Source organism: Fundulus heteroclitus, unplaced genomic scaffold, assembly GCF_011125445.2.
Source record: "Fundulus heteroclitus isolate FHET01 unplaced genomic scaffold, MU-UCD_Fhet_4.1 scaffold_44, whole genome shotgun sequence".
In the NCBI taxonomy this organism is placed as follows: Eukaryota; Metazoa; Chordata; class Actinopteri; order Cyprinodontiformes; family Fundulidae; genus Fundulus; species Fundulus heteroclitus.
Window position 1 is genome coordinate 320,427 of NW_023396857.1, and position 14,893 is coordinate 335,319.

At 41.1% G+C, this 14,893-nt stretch overlaps 1 protein-coding gene across 1 annotated transcript in view; it reads left to right on the plus strand.

The window, feature by feature from the left end:
• The window catches only part of slc8a2b (solute carrier family 8 member 2b), a 208,993-nt gene that overhangs the window by 63,423 nt on the left and 130,677 nt on the right, over positions 1 to 14,893 (plus strand). Inside the window, exon 2 of the mRNA XM_036131588.1 lies at positions 7,698 to 7,735. The gene's annotated coding sequence lies outside the window, so the exon portion shown is untranslated. The remainder of the gene's footprint in view (positions 1 to 7,697; positions 7,736 to 14,893) is intronic.

Here is a 14,893-nt window from a genome sequence, read left to right on the forward strand (position 1 = left end):
AGGCGGGTCTCCCTTTATTGAGTTACTCTTTATGTATTTCTGTGTGTTTTGGTCTGGGAGGCCACGCTGTTGAGTTTAATCTGATTCTCTGTCGTATTTCTGGTTCTTCTCTCATTCACTGCTGAACACTTGTTTGTCCTGTGGAGATGAGTGGCTGGTGTGTGGATTCAGGCAGCAAAATAACAACATGAGGAGACGAGATGTGGACTTTGGATGTGCGGATCGGGTTTTTGTGTAGAGCTGAACGGAAAACAAAACCAAAAAAAAACAAAACATTTGTTCCTTTCTTGTCACAGTTTGCAATGTGTTTAAACAGCTTTCCCAAAGTAAATCATGTGTTTGGTTTCGGTTCCCAAAGTAATTTCCTTGTTTACCGGTTGCTTCACCTCTTGACCTGATCTGAACACACGGCATGTTTAAAGGTCTTTGCAGAAGATTAAATAGATAATCCTTGCAGAGTTTTGGGGCAAATGAAGATTATACTCCTGATTACATGTTCTAGAACCGGAGAGTTCCCCAACTGTCTGGGTGTGGTGGGGGTTTATTAAGTTGCTTAATGGCAGAGCAAAGTGTGGGGGCAGCAGTGGTAGCTTAATCAGGATGTTTATTAGTTTTCGGATATTTAAAACCGAAACCGGACACAATGGTCTCAGGCCGAGGCCACTAATTCATGATGTAGACTCCAGACTAGAAGCTCCAGGGAAGTTATTTACGTCATTTGATGCAATGATTGTTATGCGAGTCTGGCTTCAACATAATTATCTCACCAAACGGCCATAAAGAACAGAACCAAAAGAGATTGCACCTTTTGCTCATAAAAATCTGCATGAGTTTGTCTCCCAGCACACGTCCAAACTGATGGAAGCTGTGAGTTTTTCAGGAAGCCCTTCAAATAAGAAGATTTAAAGCAGCACTCTGTGAGTTTTGACCCAAGTAATGGCCTAATTTGAGATAAAATAGGGCTGGACGATATAGAAAAAAAGCATATCGATAATTATCAATAAATTCTAAACATATACTTTAAGCGCAGCCCTGGCCATTTTATGCTGTTGCATAGCAACCTAATTTTTAGATACAGTACACACAAACACTGAATTCAAACTAAACCCTTTATTCAACCAACTTTTTACCAAAACTGTAAGTTTTTAAAAAGAAAAAAGAACAAGTGCTCTGTAAACTCTTTGAAGGGGGCGGAGCTTGGTTCCTGGGTCTGCGTTGCGATTGGTTGGAAGAATGTAATGACTGCAGTATTAACTACATGATTGGCTAGAATGCAATAGGAAGGAAAACTGTTATTCTAACTTTTTAATAACCTTTTTTTCTATCATAGATAAATATTGTTATTGAATTATCGTCCAGCCCTAAGATTAAATGATGTTTTAGGTCATTATTCAGCCCTTAGTGCTTATAGGTCAGATCCGTCGCTGAATGGGTCATGTGACCTGGACCCATTTTAGGTCACCAACAAAACAGATGGATGGATATGGGTGTAGATGATGGATGGATGGATGGATGGATGGATGGATGGATGGACGGACGGATGGATGGATGGGTGGATACGGGTGTAGCTGATGGATGGATGGATGGATGGATGGATGGATGGATGGATGGATGGGTGGATGGATGGATGGATGGATGGATGGATACGGGTGAAGCTGATGGATGGATGGATGGATGGATACGGGTGAAGCTGATGGATGGATGGATGGATGGTGATTTGAGTATTTTAACAACAGAAATAAAAGCTGATCTAAATCAAGTGGCAGAACAGCTGATCTGTAGCTTCTTTTCAGTCACAACAACTTAACTTCTAATCAAAATTGTTGCTCTCTTCGGGGGTTTTATTGGTCTTCTCTGTGGGACAGACACATTCTCCGTGTTCTTCAGAACATGTCAGAATAAATAAAAGCCCCAGAAGCATGAATCCGGGAGGCTGCTGTGTAATTGTCTGAATTTATTACTCCGTCTGCTTTTCTAGATGAACATCATTAGGAGACAAATGTGCTCCTTCTTGGTAATGTTCCTAACTTCCTCTGCTTTTATCATCAAATTCAACATTTTATTGCTCTTTGTGAGTTGCTTTTGTTTGTGATTTTTCAGGCACTCTAAAAAGAACATTTGCTTGAAAAGCACAACAGAGAATCTCGGAGGCAGATCAGATGAACTCATTCAAATGTAAATCTTTATCCTGAGCTAATACTTTCAAACATCTGCCTGTTTCTAATTGCTTTGATGCTCCTTTGGAACCAGTCGAATTCCCCTCCAGTCAGTAGTTTCTGCTTTTGGCCGCCGTCCACAGTCTGTCATCGGGACTGGGAGTTTATGCATTTGAGGAAGCAGCCAGATCTTTTCAGCTCATCAAACACTGTTTGCTCCCACCAACCCAGAGGAGTAAAACATGATTAACATTGTGGATTTTAATTAGTAGAATAATTTCTTACAGACAGAAACACGCCTAAGGGACTGAGGTTTAAAGGAGAAAAAAATACTACAACAGAGACCCTCGGGTCGCGTCAGTAAACAGAAAAAACTAATTCTACATGTTGAACGTACGCATGCTATAATAAAATCCAGTTTAGATCAACTGCTCCCCATGTTTGTCTGGTTATCACTGCACAGCGTGAGAATTTTATTTCATAAGAATATTCAATTTGCTCAATAAGCTCTCTGACACTTTGGAGCAACGTGCCTTAAAACTCTTTTATATGTGTCTGATATTCACTAGTTGAGCCAAAACAAGGTTTAAGCCCTTAAGCCCACAGGGTTTTAGGTGCAATTTCTGTCTGAAATTACATTTCTGAACTAAATCCAGTACAGCAACAAGGTTATAAAGGGAAAATGTAAGTTAGTATTATGTGACACAAAGGCATCAAAGAATATTTTTCAGGTGGAACCACTATTGCAAATGTCACCATGTCTGATTTATAGGTGATTAAACAAATAAAAAAAATAAAAAAAAAATTCAGCCTCACCTAAATCTTTTCCAAAATAAATACCGCAAAACACCATGAATACCCTTTGAAATTGTAGAAGCTTCTGACTTTATAGATCCACATCTGACTATAACTGCAACAAATCTGGACTGAATCAGTTGAAGCATATTTGTTCCACAAAGGCTTTAGTGAGCAGTGTGCCAGGCGGACCTGTGATTTTGGCACAGTTGTCCCAAAATGGGCCAAAACTGTGCCAAACGTGTTTTTCACCCCATACAAGGGAATCTGGTGGAATAAAAGTGCTGGTATCCATGATAGGACTCCTTCTGCATATGACAAAGTATTTGTTCATAAGATTTACCCAATGTTTCCTCAAAATGTACCATTGTGCATAGCAAAAAATCAATAAAATGATGAGAAAGTGGGCTGAATTGTGTCCTTTTGTCTCAAACAACAATTTTATTGAAAAAATACTTATCAATAAAAAAACAAACAACATGAGCAAAACTAAATTATCAATAAAACAAGAATGTGAAAAACTTTCTAATAAGTAGCTAACAATAAAATGTCTAAATAAATGTGCAATAAAAAGCTATCAATAAAAACAAAGCTGCAGCAGAAAATGTGCAAAGACTTTCACAGTAAAAATGTAGGTGTCTATGGCTCAGTGTCTGGTTCACCTGGATAGTGCCACATGTCATCGCTGTCATCAATAGGCGGAAGGTTAGCTTGACGCGCCCGCCTTGGGATTGGCCTGGATGAACTACTTTTATTTTGGGGGGGGGGGGGGGGGGGGGAAAGGCAACCACACGTTTCACTGCCTTGGAGCAGTCTGTAGCCGACGGGCAGGTGACTGATACTCCTCATCTTCTGCTGCACTGTTGTCACTGGGGAAACAAAGACTAATGTTGAAGATTAGATTTGGCTGTGTATATCTAAATGGCTGGCTAAAACTAAAGCTGCATATGACACAGATTAACAATAAGGGTAGGAATACAATCCTAATCATGTAACGACATATTTATGTTGTAACCACAACGGTATGCAGAATAGACTTCTCACCTTAAAGAAGAGGAGAACTCAACCAAAGTGGTTGGTTTCATGGTCCTTTCTGTACCAGATGGTCCCGCTTCCTCCTTGCTGTAATAACATAGAGATTTCAGATAATGAGATGATACATTATTTCCTACTGTTCTCCAAAAAACAATAAAACAACAAAATCAGTGTCAGTAAACAGCAGTTGTACTGGAAAAGTGTAAATAATATAACCGCTTCATGAAATGCTTTTAGATCATCCAACATACATTACAGGTAAATCTTCTTTGGTCTACAGGAGAGGGATAGTAACTAAACTTTCTGATTACAGAACAATAACTTATTTCTTACTGCTCCAAAAATAACACAAATTAACACTGGTATAGAACAGCAGTTGTATTGGGAAAGTGTAAATGATATAAACACTTCATATAAGGCTTTGTAGACCACCCAACTTACAGTAAAAGTTATTTTGCTGCTGAAGCATGAGAAAGGGGCGAAGCTAATCACAACACGATACATTTTTACCTACAGCTCACTAAAAATAGCAAAATACCATAAAACAACACTTGTAAAACATCACTTTTATTGGAAAGTATAAATGCTATCACCACTTCATAAAACGCCTTTTAGATCATCCAGCCGACAGTAAAAGTAACTCTAGCTTTGTGCTGCGCAGCAGCGGGGGCAGTTAGGGGGGGGGAGCTAAACTTTCTGATTATGAGACAATATATTATTACCTACACCGGACAAAGAAGTGCTATACCTTGTTGGAAAGGCCAGAGTTTGTAGTTTCCAATGATACCAGCCATGGGGGGGAGGGGGCGGAGCATTCCTGCCCAGTGAAGCATTTTTCTGAGAGGGTCAGCAATTTCTTCTCCTGCGTTTAAAGTGCTGTAAAACCAAAACTATGTATGAAAAAAAAATTTATGACATGTTTTAGAAACTTTAAAGTTTCTTTTTTAGAAGGACTTAAAAACAAAGTTACACTTTTTGATCTAACCTTAAAGCTTGACATAAATGGGACGTGGCCCCGCCCCTAGCGGCCAATCCCGGTATCGGTATGGACGGGCTTAAGGGGTTAAGTTAGAAATTTATATTTGTTTAGCCCGTCCAAAAAGAATGATAGTGTACAAATAATGTCATTACTACCTACAACAATTAGGCATAAAATTACCAGCATGGTGGAAGGCATTTAAAACAACTGCTGGCCTGCCCAGCTCTTTTCTATTAGACAAGGTACATTTTTAGGATTTTAACTCTATAAATGCTTTGCATTGTGTTTTTTGTATCTAATACAAGTTTTTGTGGGTCAGAGATTGCAGATGGGAATTAGCTCTGAGAGCTAGAAGCTGTATAAAGTTTTTGCTCCTACACATGTTTCCTGTTCAGCCAACAAAACTATGTAACTAGTGAAGTTGAGCAAGCTCTGCACTGGTGGCAGCACAACCCTTTCCTCAGGAGGGGGGGGGGCTTTGTGCCACTCTTGAGTTTACGTTTCTTCCCTGAACCGCTCGCCTTCCTGCCACCACAACACCCTCAGCTACATTTTCCTGCACATGGGGCTGATTTAATGCAAAGTGAGGCTGTTTGTATGCTTCCTATGGAGGTGACAATTAAAGGCAGTGGTGTCAAACACATTTGGCCCTCTTCTATGGCATTAATAAAAACCTCTTTTTATTTTATAGCCCACTTTACGTTTACATAAAGTTTCAAAACGCTACAGTCAATAAGACAATCTGTATAATATGAACAGGAAGAATAAAATGCAGATAAAAGACACAAGTAGAAACCTTTTTTAAAGCTTGTCGCAGTCTGTGGAGCCCTTTGATGCGGAGGCAGAGCGGCCCACAGCAGGAAGAAGCTCGGTCACTGCCGGTGCCGGTCGAGTCCTGGCAGCGTGGAGAAGCTGGGTGTCAACGGAGCAGAGAGAGCGGGAGGGACGGTCTGGAGATGGGGGAGTGAGAACGGGTGTGATGTGTTGGTGTTTACGCGCTCTCATCAGGACCGATCATCACTCTGCTAATCCTGTTAGCATCCACAGCTTCACCTGAAAGCTTGACTGGCAGCTCATTATATTAGTTATTGTGAGTGTTAGTCTCATTATTCTGTTTAAAGGCCGGCTGATGATGTCCTCCACTCAATTCAATTTTATTTATATAGCGCCAAATCATGAAACATGTCATCTCAAGGCACTTTACAAAGTCAAGTTCAATCATATTATACAGATTGATCAAATAAATTCCTATGTAAGGGAACCAGTTGATTGCATCAAAGTCCCGACAAGCAGCAGTCACTCCTGGGGAACCGTAGAGCCACAGGGAGAGTCATCTGCATTGTACATGGCTTTGCTGCAATCCCTCATACTGAGCAAGCATGAAGCGACAGTGGGAAGAAAAACTCCCCATTAACGGGAAGGAAAACCTCCTGCAGAACCGGGCTCAGTATGAACGGTCATCTGCCTCGACCGACTGGGGGTTACAGAAGACAGAGCAGAGACACAACAAGAGAAACCAAAAAGGCACAGAAGCACACATTGATCTAGTAATCTGTTCTACATTAGATGGTAGTGGCGGGTGATCTGTCTTCTCTGGATGATGTCACAGTTAACAGAACGCCAGACCAGGTGTACCTACTATGAAGAGAAAAAGAGAGAGAGCAAAAAGTTAAAAGCTGAAATGACGACAGACATTTCAATGTAATACAATGCAAAACTCCATGTTTCTGTCGGGGTGGGAAATCTCTGCTGACGTTGGAGGTTTGGGACCTTTTGGTCTGGCGTCTAAAGTTTAGCTTCAAATTGTCGTTTTTTTTCCCCTCTGCTGCCTCATCGTTTTACCAACTTTCCTGTCGTTTCTCAAGTCAGAGCTTTCTTTTCAACGCTTCAGTCACATTTCTTTTAAAAAAAAAAAGGAGAGATATACCAGCTTGCACTTTTATCCCAGCTGTTATTTAAGGCTCTGGATACTTGTTAGATGCTAATAATTGCATCAATGCTGGCAGATTTCAGCTCCTGCTCAGCGCATAAAAAACGCCACTGATCAATAATCCAATCTTTACAGTACGGTGTTGTGAGAAGAAGAGGCTTGTTGTTATTTCAGGCACGTCTCAGTGAGAGGGGAGCCGGACAGACAAAGAGCTGAAGCCTCAGCAGAGCGCCGTCTCATCAGCTCCTGAGACTTTCAGATTCCCACGCTGCCGTCTTCACGCCCGGCTCGCCCCGTAAAGCCACTTCTATTCTGCAGCATGAAAGAAGCAGCACGATCATCACAACTTAAACCAACGACGCCCCGACGGTTGAAGGGATGAGTGGGGGTCTCTGCTGATAAAAACCAAAGCAGAGAATTTAATTCTGGCCGCCCACCTCTCTGTGGGCCGCGTTAACTGGCACTAAATCCAACGTATAATTAAGTTATCCGTAGAAATATTGGCTTGTGAAGCCTCTAATGATTTTCTGCGGAGATAGAACCCCAAACAAGTTCTTCATTGATCTGTTTGGCTGTTTGTTGCAGGAGTTTCAATTTGATATCGAAAGGAAGCCGAGCAGAAACACCTTCAGGTGAAATGCAGGCGCAGACGCTCGTGTTTGCTGTTTTAACGTTTTAACGCTTTAACGTTGAAAGCTTTTCCCGGTCAGGTGCACAGATTTGCAGTCAAACGTTTATTTAGCAAATCAGAAAACTAAATGGTTTGTTTTCTGTACTAATTAGATTTGCTTCTGTCTTTCAGGGCCGGTGAAGCGACACAGCTCCATGAGTCTGATTTGGGTGAGTAGAGCCGCCCGGATGCCTGACTAACTTGTGCGTACATAAATCATGCATTCTCGCACAAAGCCGGCCGGCCGGATGAGAAGCGGTGAGGATCAGAGGGTTTATGCATGAACAACTGTTTCAGGAACACACACAGAGGGTGAGAGTCTCAGCTCAGAGTCACAGAGAGGCTGCTTTGTTTCTGGAGCCAGCTCTCATCTGGCCTCTTCCCTCCGCTCTGAATACTAAACGCCTCGCTGCTGTTGTCCGCCGGCCTGGAGACCGAGAGCTGCGCCAAGCCATCTCTGTGTTAGTGTGTTGCTTTGTGTTGATGTGTGTTTCTGTGTGTTTGTGTGCGTTGCTGCATTTGTGTGTGTTGCTGGTCCCATTTCAAACGACTGTTTCATCCTTTAAAGATGCATCGATCACAGGGCGATACCGATTTACGATTTTGGAAAAGTTCAGACTCACTGATTATGATTTCCCTTTAACTATCGGTGAGATTTTGTAATTATTTCACATTTGTGGTGCAGAAATTAAGCGCAGCTTTCTGTGTGCGGTCAGCAGGGCTTCTCTAAGAAACTAAAACTAAGAAACTAAGATGTTCTTTGGTCAAACTGGTGAACCTACTGTATGATGTTCTCTGGTGCGCAGATGTCTGGTTTCTACGTTTTCTGGCCTTAAATGTAACGAGAACTTCAGGGAAAACTGGGATTGTGACTTGGAAAATCAGACGTTGTAATTTCAGCACAGCTGCTGCGCACAACATGTAGGAGGAGATCTGCTTCTACGAAAAGCTCAACTCCTTCCTTCCTTCCTTCCTTCCTTCCTTCCTTCCTGCTTTCCTTACTTCCTCCTGCCTTCCTTCCTTCCCTCCCCTCTCTCCTTCCTTTCTCCCTCCTTCCCTTCCTCCCCTCCTCCCTCCCTTCCTTCCTTCCTTCCTTCCTTCCTTCCTTCCTTCCTTCCTTCCTTCCTTCCTTCCTTCCTTCCTTCCTTCCTTCCTTCCTTCCTTCCTTCTTTCCATCCTATATTCCTTCCTTCCTTTTTCCTTCCTTCCTTCCATCCTATATTCCTTCCTTCCTTCCTTCCTTCCTTCCTGCTTTCCTTACTTCCTCCTGCCTTCCTTCCTACCCTCCCCTCTCTCCTCCCCTCCTCCCTCCCTTCCTTCCTCCCTTCCCTTCCTTCCTTCCTTCCTTCCCTTCCTTCCTTCCTTCCTTCTTCCTTCGCTTCCTTCCTTTCCTTCCTTCCTGTCTTCCTTCCTTCCTTCCTTCCTTCCTTCCTTCCTTCCTTCCTTCCTTCCTTTCTTCTTTCCTTCCTTCCTTCCTTCCTTCCTTCCTTCCTTCCTTCCTTCCTTCCTTCCTTCCTTCCTTCCTTCCATCCTATATTCCTTCCTTCCTCCCTCCATCCCTCCCCTCCTTGCTCTCTTCCTCTCTCCCTCCCTTCCTTCCTTTATTCCTTCCTTCCTTCCTCCCCTCCTTCCTCCCTTCCTTCATTCTTCCTTCCATCCTTCATTCATTCCTTCATTCCCTCCGTCCCTCCCTCCCTCCTTCCTTCCTCCCTCCTTCCCTTGTCCCTTTATTCTTTCCCTCCCTCCCTTCCTCCCTCTCTCCCCTCCTTGCTCTCTTCCTGCCTCTCTCCCCTCCTTCCTTCCTCTCTCCTTCCCTTCCTTCCTTCCTTCCTTCCTTCCTTCCTTCCTTCCTCCCTCCCTCCCTCCCTCCATGGTGTTTAGCTCCTCATTAACATTTTATATCTTTCTATCTCAGATCAGGAAGTCGGTGTCAAACGTTCCTTCTCAGCATCTCTCAGCATCCCGTCCGTGTCTCTCAGAGTTTTTGTCCTGTGTGATAAATTTAACTCTATAACTGTTCTTCTGTCAGGCTTATAAACATAAACTAGGCTAACCAACTTTATCTATAAAACGCTTTAAAAACTGAACAAAGGGCTGAACATAAAGAATTGATTGAAATAAAAGACGAAAAAAATTATAATTAAAACTGAAAACATGAAATAAAACATAAACTCCTTACACCATAAGACAGTATAAACGTAAAAGCAGCAGCAGTAAAGCGCCACACAGACATGGACATCAAAACTTCATTAATAACCAAAGAAAGTCTTAAGAGGAGATTTAAAAACAACAGACCTTTCTAAATAGTCTGCTTTAATGTGCTGTTGTTTATGAAAGATACAGTTTGGTTTTTATCAGGGCTGACATCAATATCTGATGTTAACATTTCTGGCCAATAACCGATATTTACCAATATTATATTTATTATACATATTTCCACGGCCCTAAAGACAGGGCGGTCGTCTCAGCGTCTGCATGATCTGAGGTTGGTGCAGACCTCAGCAGGGATGAGGCAGAGTCATCATGAGAAAATCATGACGGACAGATTTAACAAGAAACTGAGAAACTTACAGAAAGCCTGCATCCAGCAGCAGGTCAACGGAGCAACAGCATGGAGACGTGGAAGTTTGCAGCAACGAAGAAACAGAAACAGGAAGCTGAATACTGCGGGGAAGAACCTGAGGACGGACAACACAGAGAATCTAAACATGAATAAAAACAAGAACACAAACAAACTGTGGTTGTTTATTTACTAAATCATAATTTCATGCAGTAAAGTCTTTAAAATCCAGCAGCAGTCAGGTCACGGTGGACGGGTTTATTTTTATTTATCATCAGCCACTGCTGGTGACCAGTTCTGTGGTTTTAAGCTTGCACTGCAAACACAGAACTAAAAATAAGTAAAGATTTATTGAAATTAATGTGTTTGTCCTTGATTTGAGCAGCTAAATAAGATTATCTGCTAATGGAACGAGTATTTTGATCCCTAAAATAAGATTATTAGATAAACTGCACTTGAAATAAGATGATGGAGATGAGTTGTTCCTGTTTTAAGTGCAGAAATCTTATTCCGTTGGCAAACCATCTTATTTAGACTCAGAATCAGACTTAGCCATACTTTAATGATATATATATATATATATATATATATATATATATATATATATATATTTACAACATTCCACACAAGGTCTTACCATATCAGAATAGTCATATCACTTCCCTTGGGAATCCCTGCTCAAATCAAGGATAAATGCACTAATTTCAAAATAAATTTTGTAATTTTTAGTTCCATTTTTGCAGTGTGAAACCTCTCATTCTTTATTCTTCTTATTCATTCTTCACGTTTCCACTTGATTCCTAACCTCCTGTTTGCAGAAATCAAACCGGCAACCCTAAAGATCCAGCGTGTGTTAGCACGCTAAAATCCAACTAGATGTTTCATATGCAGAACAAACCAGACTAACGCTCGCCGCCTGCGATAAAATGAAAGTGAACGGATGATTCTCCATCAGGAAGCGACGGCGGCGGCCCTCATGTGTGAAAACGCCGCTGGAGGCGCCGTCTGCCATGTTGGGCACAGCTTCCTGATTCCACTTCACAAAGATCTTTTTTACTTTAATGCTTTGGAACAACATGAAAACTGCCTGCTAATATAAAACAAGTAAATCCATTAAAACACATCGACCCACTGGAGGATAAGCGGTTTCCAGAGAAGCAGTTAAATGGTTTAGATGTTGAAAGCGATGATAGTTAGATGGATTTAAATCCCTTCAGAGCTGCATAACGAGTTTTTTAACGCGTTGTTGTGTCTCAGGTTTATAGTCTCAGCTTCGTGGCCGTAGAACCGTCAGCTGGTGCACAGAGAACACGGTCTGTGTCCGTAGAAGGTTTTGTTTCTGTGGTCTGCAGCTCTGCCTGGATACAGAGGTGGGAGGAGTGTGGCTGGGCGGTAAATGGGTAAATGAGAGCGGACCAAAGGGGAACTGACTGTGTTTGAGGAGGCACGGTGATCCACGGAGATTCCTCTCTCTGGATCTGTGAATGTTTAGGGTCACATGTTTTCCTAATTCGCTGCCACACTGCAAAAACGGATCTAAAAATAAGCAAAACGTTCTTAAACATAGTGTTTTTATCCTTGATTTGAGCAGGTAAATAAGATCATCTGCCAATGGAATCAGTATTTTGACCCCTAAATTAAGATAATTAGACATCCTGCACTTGAAATAAGATGATTGAGATATATTGTTCCTATTTTAAGTGCAAAAATCTTATTCTGTTGGCAGATCATCTTATTTACCTGCTCAAATCAAGGAGAGATACACAAATTTTAAGAAAATTTTACTTATAATTAGTCCCGTTTTTGCAGTGCAACCACTGTGATCTCCGGCTGGAACGTGTGTGTGGCCTTCCTCTCAGTTAACGCCTCCTCAGGAAGCACAGGACGAAGCACACGGTGGGTTTTATCACCACTTAGCCTCCCAACCTGAGTGAAAACCAGCATCCTCAGACGGTACGTGTGTAAGTATGAAAGCAGACAAACCGCCTGCTGTCAAACTGTCAGCGTTCAGGGATTCAGGGCTTAGAAAAAAAAGATGCTGTCCAAACGTAAGCTGTTATTTCTACCTTTAAAAAGGTCACTGATGTGTCTCTCTGACTGAAAAGTTGACCTTTTTTATTCTGACCTAATGGGTAAAGGAGTGCGGAGAGTTGAGTTTCTTTAAACACCTCATATTCTAAATGTGAACTGCAGCAGACACTTTTCAGGTTCGTTCTTTTCACCCTGAGATCCAAGTAATGTCAGAAACGCCTGGTTCTGGATGAGCTTCAGCTCAATAATGGGTCCAGTGTGAGTTACCTAAATCTAACCAGAGCCCTCCTCGTGGAAAAAGCCCAAAGCACCCGAGTAGTTTCATCAATATTCAGAAGTACCAAAAAATTGTATTATTTTTTTTATTTAAAACTTCTCCAAACGCATATTTTATGCCTATATTTTCATGGATGTTGACTTCAAAACAGGTTTCAGTTCACCTTTAAGTACCAAGTAATGCCTTTAAACATTTATATAGTGAAAATGATAGATAGATAGATAGATAGATAGATAGATAGATAGATAGATAGATAGATAGATAGATAGATAGATAGATAGATAGATAGATAGATAGAAAATACACACTCAAGTGTGCATGTATATCTATACATTACATACATAGCATGTGTATGCACACACACATTTCTGCATAATAATAATAATAATAATATTGAAAGTAACAGTAAACAAATGACCAAAAATATCTTCAATGATGTAATGAATACAGAGTTGTGGTTCTAGCTGAGGATTAGCATGTACTATACATACATGTTTAAATGCACATACTTGCACCCATTTCTTGCTGATACTCATTCCCTGGATAACAGGATGGATTATTTATATCTGTACGTAATGAATGCACAGCCAGAAGTTTTTGTCAGGTTGCTCAGCAACGTCTCCTACCAGCGCGGTGCTGCCGGTGCGCTAGCAATAGTAACGGGTAGCTAACAGTTAGCTAGCATCCTTCCATCCACACAACAGAGCGACGGACCGGCTGAGAGACCCAGGCCAGCCGACGGCGTTGCCAGGTTTCCCTCATAAAGCTTCTGTTGGACACGTTCTCTGTAATTTAGTGCGCTAGTTTACCTTTTGTCCTCTTTGTAGGAGAACAGCACGTTAGGTGATATAAGGCATTATTTAATCATCCAGTCCCTGCCACTGTCTCCTGTCCATTGTGGGAGGTAGAATAGGTGAAATACTTTCCTGCAGCTGCTTTGGCCTCTCTGGGAAAGGCATGAGTCTATTATTACACATTCACCTGATCATCTCAGCCGTCCATAATGCAGGATCTCTGAGGTGAAGCAGGTGATCGCTCTCTGATCTATTCTGCAGTCAGAACCTCCATCTGCTCTGTGACCGATGTCTGTGGTGGCCGACCAGCGACTTTGGCTCCACCGTTGGATTTAAGCTCGCTGTTAGTTTACTCATTTAATGAATAACTTCATTTTGTAAAAGGATTCAGGCTAATTCAACATTTCTGTATCAGAAATACACCGTAACGCCTTCACTGTGGTTTACCTTTTCCTGTTTTCTTTATTTACTCTGCACCTTTTCTGTTTCACGTCAGTTTAACAGCTAACAAAAGGCTGCTGTCACCTTTTTTTTTTCTAATTCAGTACAAAATGTTATACATTTGTAGACTATGCTGTATGACATAACAAAATGACTCACCTTTCCAGGTGTATTTGTATAATTTGGGTGTGGAAAATTACAACATGTAATATATATATATATATATATATATATATATATATATATATATATATATATATATATATATATATATATATATATATATATATATATATATATTGATTTGGTTGATTGCAGATTTCCACACAGTTATGCTGCATGGATGAAACAATGGGTGCAGAATATGTGAAGGGTGCAATGGGTGCAAGTATGTGCATATATACTTGTATGTATAGTATATGCTAATTCTCAACTAGAACCGCAGCTCTGTATATCATTACATCATTTAAGAAATTATTGGTAATTTGTTTACTGTTATTTTCAATATTATTATTATTATTATGCAGAAATGTGTGTGCTTACATGCTGTGTATGTAATATATAAATATACATGTACACTTGAGTGTGTATTTAGCAAATTTATGTGATTTGTCTAGTGTAGAAACTGAAGCTCTATGGAGATTAAATTGGTTAATTAATTTAGCTCTATTGTAAATCTATGTCAGATTTAAAGGCTAATGCACCGACACAGCATAAAAGTATATGGCATTTGACATTTTAAAAGTCTTAAGCCCACCTGAACATGAGAAAATCCTCGTTATTCGATGCTGTAGTGCACATATTCCCTAGTTACTGGGGGGAAATAGGGAGTACCAATATGGCGGCTGGTGGCTTCACGGTGACGTGTACTACCAACGGCCAATCAGCAATCCAGTGTATAAATAGAGATCAGTGGATAAAACCCAAAGCTAAAAGTAGGAGTGACTACATGGAGGCTGAAGGGACGCCGGTGGACAGACACTGGAGCAGATAAAGCTACTCTGGCCATCAGCGCCTGTTAACTGGTGGAGCAGCCGTGGAAGTGGGACCCAGACGGCAGCTGAAAAACAAAGCAATGTGACGTCAGTGGAAGCTTCTTGTTTTTTTATTTTATTATTTTGTAGCCAGCAATGCAACCAAACAGACCCAATCAACCCCCAACAATGGACGACAAACAGTTTAAATACAAATTAACCTAAATTGGGAGAAATTATTATTAGGGTTA